This window comes from Fulmarus glacialis, unplaced genomic scaffold (genome assembly GCF_000690835.1).
Source record: "Fulmarus glacialis isolate BGI_N327 unplaced genomic scaffold, ASM69083v1 scaffold13897, whole genome shotgun sequence".
NCBI classification, from domain to species: Eukaryota; Metazoa; Chordata; class Aves; order Procellariiformes; family Procellariidae; genus Fulmarus; species Fulmarus glacialis.
The window spans coordinates 25,135-30,164 of record NW_009222693.1 but is presented as its reverse complement, the minus strand read 5'-3'; positions in this window follow the sequence as shown (position 1 = coordinate 30,164).

Here is a 5,030-nt window from a genome sequence, read left to right as displayed (position 1 = left end):
AGGTCCTCGTAAATTAACAGTTTAATAATTTAACTGGGTATCTCGTACCCCAAACCACAGCCGTTCCTTCTTGCATTAAAGATTTTTTTAGTGAAAACACACTTGTTCCAAGAGGAGAGGGATTTCTGCCGTTAGTTGCTACATAGCCACGTTACAGCACAGTTAGCTGTGGTTTTGATAAATGAAAATTTCCTGGTATCTGACAAACAGAAAAAGGTAGTTGCAAAAGACGTAACTCTGTTCCTAAAACAAACTGCACCCTTAAAACAGTAAGTTTTTTAGCACACAGAACATGAATAGATTTGATATTGATACCACCATCTAGCATTGTTCTCTTGTCCAGCCATGTCTGGTGTCCAAGCTGCCTAATTAAAATGTGAGTATACGGTTACAAGTGGACTAAGCACGTGTATCTTCACAGCCCTAAATACATAAGGATCTGCCAACAAAGTGTTTAAAGCAAATTAATACAGGTGTTGAAAGGACTTCTGGTTCCCTTCAAGGTGATACAGTCCTGTTGGTGTGGATATATAGTTACTAACACTTGGATGAGGACTCAACAGTGTCATCTCTGTCATGGATTCCCCAAGGGATTAGATTTGGAGGAGCTTACCTAAGCGTAACATCAGGATTCACATACCAATTAGATCAAATAGGGAGCTGCCATTCTCATGTTTACTTGAGCATTTTACGTACTCAATTTGGTGCGAGAAAAGGAATTCGGTAGATATGGTACATACTCTGAAAACCGAACATTTACACAAGGATCGCTGCTGACTTGGAGGCAAGCTTATACTTTGAGGTGCTCCAGAGTAAGCATGAATAATCATTTAATATCTGGAAAATATATGTAGATACATTCTTCTGGCTCTGAATCATTTTATGTAACTGACCAGTCACCATCTGAATTCAGATGCGTTTAAAACCAAAAAAATCCAGCTCTTCCTGTTAAACCTACCAGCCTAAAGCTTTTGCAGATCACTGAGCCCAGTTGTGTTATTGCAGTCAACCATGTCATACAATCTCACATGTAAACACAGCATGCTGTTTCTAGAAATAGACAGGTCATTGCCCACCCCGTCCCAATGGAAGGCCAGTCCGAAACCTTGCAGGTCTGACAGATAACAACTTAAATTATTATGACAGAACTGGGGTTGTTTAGTCTGGAGAAAAGGAGGCTGAAGGGAGACCTTGTTGCACCCTACAACTACCTGAAAGGAGGTTGTAGCGAGGTGGGGGTAGGTCTCTTCTCCCAAGTAACAAGTGATAGGATGAGAGGAAACAGCCTTAATTTGCACCAGGGGAGGTTTAGATTGGATAGTAGGAAAAATTTCTTCACCGAAAGGGTTGTCAAGCATTGGAACAGGCTGCCCAGGGAAGTGGTGGAGTCACCATCCCTGGAGGTATTTAAAAGACGTGTAGACGTGGTGCTTAGGGACATGGTTTAGTAGTGATCTTGGCAGTGCTAGGTTAACAGTGGGACTTGATGATCTTTTCCAAAGTCTTTTCCAACCTAAATAATTCTATGAAATTTGGTTTTTAGACTACATTTATTAACTCATTTATTAACATTTTTTCTTTTATCAGTCTTATATCAGTTTTTTTACTCAAGTAAAGCCTCTTCCACTCTGGCTTTTACCTCCCTGCTCTACCGCTAAAGAGCAATAGTATTAACCCAAACATTAGTATTTTAAAGGATTTAATGCCATTTTATACTCAGCCAGTGTTCAGACCGCATGGAAAATTTTAGTTATCCACTCCAGACCTAATTTATTGGAAAAAAAAAAAAAACCCAACCAAAACCCCAAACCCTTACAAATAACCAGTCATAACATAACTATGCAAGATGGCACAGCCAATATATTTAGGACTGAGAATGTACCTGCTTAGTTTAGGTGAGAAACTCGAAGACCAAAAGGAGCACATTTGTGGGAATGTTTTGGCCCCCTGAATATATAACACCTTACAGTCTCAAGAGTTATGATAAAGCTAAAAAATGTTTTATGTCATAGCTTTTGTTTGTCTTTTGCAAATGCCCAGAAGGCACGTTAAGAGGAAAGCAGTTCCTTTGGCTGAACAGGCTGCAGTACTGGAGACACCAGCCTCTGCCCCACAGAGCTCCATTTTCACTCCACAATAAACTCTACCTGCTGAGCTCAGGAGCAGCCTCAGCACCTCCATACAGCAGAAGCTGATGGCAAAAAGTGGTGGCTTACACAGAGTATGGTTACTCCACGGTAGGTAACTTCTGCAAGGCACGACTGAGAATATCAAACTGCATACCAGCTTTCAACTGACAACCAAAAGACCAAACTAATGAGGAAGCTTTTCATGCTGTCATAAATAAGGCAATTTATGCAATTTCTAGCTGAACAGTTTTATTCTCACCCTATTCTTTACAGTATTCATATTCAGGGTAGCTATTCTCTGGGATAGCTGATATTGACAGATAATTACCTTGAACAGTCAGCTGAACTAAAAGCAAAATGGTAATTTTCCTTTTCTGTGTCTCATGACTTGATTGTAGTTACAGAATAATTTCTTTTTTTGCCTAATTAATAACAGATTTATAATTGATAAGAGATATGCCAAAAGGCCTGTTATGACAATTCCTGGTTTAAGAGCAACACAGAGACAATAGAATAGTTGGTGAATGTGATTGTGTTCAAGGAACTCTATGAGAAGGGGTTTGTTGACTCTCAAGCTTGTCCAAGCTCTTTGTAGTCCAAATGCCGAGACCTTCCTACCACCTTCTATGATATCAGAGCACCACCACTGCCTAGCTACTATGGTGGCTAGGCAACGGCAAAACTATCGGACCGCATTGATTATTAAGCTGCGTCAAGACTAGGTAGTTCTACTTTCCCAGTCATGTAAAATAGTGTGTTATGCATCACCATTAGTCCCAGGTTTATAATATTAAATCTGATTTTAAATATTGACAATACAAACACAACTGTTTTCAATCTGGCATTCCCAAACAGTCATGCAAGTTTATCAACTGAGGGTTCCCTGTCCTTTGTCTTTTTTCATCGGCATTGCAGGATAACCCTTCTCATTTTCTTGTCCCAAAAAACATCCTTTCCCACAAACGCTATCATCCCATCTTACTTGTGTCTCTCCCTTATTTCTTTCTTACCTCCCTTACTGAGGAATAAAAAGCTGCAAGTGGTATCAAAAATCACTGCCCCAGAATCAAAGTGCAGCTGTCAGCCTCTCTAATACCCTGCTGGGTAAATCCTCTGAAGCTACTTGCTGTTGGAAAAATAAAGTCAGATAAATAAACAATAATACTTTTTTGACTGTTTATTTGTGCAAAGGAGAAATATATTGGGACTAAAACCCCAAACAGAAAGTGCTGATTTATAGCATAAAATAGGAAGTTAGCTCCTTCCTCATTACTTCAGTCTTAAGTTCTTGGCTTGAACTATATAAAAAGTTTTGGTTTTAAAGATAATGTTTTTCTTTTCTTTTTTAAAAAAGAAAAAAATCCATACTGTGCCAAATGGAAATAAAACAGGAGGTATACTAATCTTCTGAGATCCCTTTGAAGTTTCAGAAGATGGCTTTACTGATTTTGGAAAGATTAACTTAAAATATATTTGTTTTCAGAAGTGTGAATGGATTTCAAACACAGAAATCTTACTAATTTTTATGTGACGTGAGTATCTCCCCCTTTTCCAATACTTAGTATTCATCCTATTTTAACACTTAATTCACCTGGTTTTGCAAGGCAAAAAAGCTGATAATTACTTGCATTGCTACAGTCGCACTGAGATTCAATAAAAGCCATTTTCTTCAAATAAAGGGCTTTTCTCTTTTCAGAAACATACATAGGTAAACCTTTAACAAGACTTACCTTACAAAGACAGTTTTGTCATTAGAACTTAAACATAAAGCTTAAGTGTTTCAACTTATCCCCTCCTAGTTTTAGTCCTGCTTCCATTATGAGTCTCATTTGGAAAAAAAATTCACCACAAAAAAAACAGAACAAAGAAAACATTCTAAGCCAGTCTAAAACAACCAGGCCTAACTGTTAAATCAGATTTACTGCCAGCATTTAAGTTTTTCTTCATGAACAGTAGGTAAGCATTACAATGTCTGAGTTACCTATTGGCCAAAACACAAGAGATCATATCTAGGAACAGTGTTTGAAAAAGGAAGAGGTTTTGGGGTTTCGTTTGTTTGTTTGCTTACTTTTGTAAAGAACCATGGCCATTAGTTCATTCTTTATAGGATGTTCTTTATAGTTCTTTAGACTGAAATTGGGTGATTTACTGTGAAAGGGGATTTCATTTTCATTTGACTTTTCCAAGAAAATATTATAATTTTCTTCAATGCAACAACTGTCGCTGGACTTATCAAATAGGTAGATTACAGTGAATACCTGAATAGTGAACCTAGTTCAGACTAGCACCTTTAAGTAACTGTGATGCTCTTTGTCTCATTGCAATGTTTCTTCACAAATATAGTATTAAAAAAAAAAAAAAGTGTTAGAAGTATTTATTGGCTCTATTTGAAGAGCAGGTGTTTTCCAAAGTCATGCTGGGCAATTATCAATAATTAGACATACATGATAAAATAAGTGGAAGAGAGTTAAAGATTTCACTGTCCACTTAAATTAGACAGTGAAGAATATACTGAGGAATTTCTAGTTAACCACCATAGATTATTAAGAATTTCAGAGCTGTGCTCAGTTCAAAACTTACTGAAGAGATGAATGGACGTACAGCTTTAACAAAGGACTTCTGCTTGAAAGCTAATTCCATTACTCCACTGAATACATGAATTGGAATGTCCCAATGCTACAGATTAATTAAAATATTACTGCTTAAATTGCAAATATACTACCACTACAAGAGCTGCCTGCAATTACTCAATATTAAAAAAGATAACAAAAGGTTCCTGCTGTACAATTTTTTTGTGTGCGTGTAGTTCAAGTTAGGCTAAAACGTGGTCACGCACACCTAAGAATTCTGATTATTCATCCAAATATTCTCTATTATTAAAATAAACAGAAGTATACCACA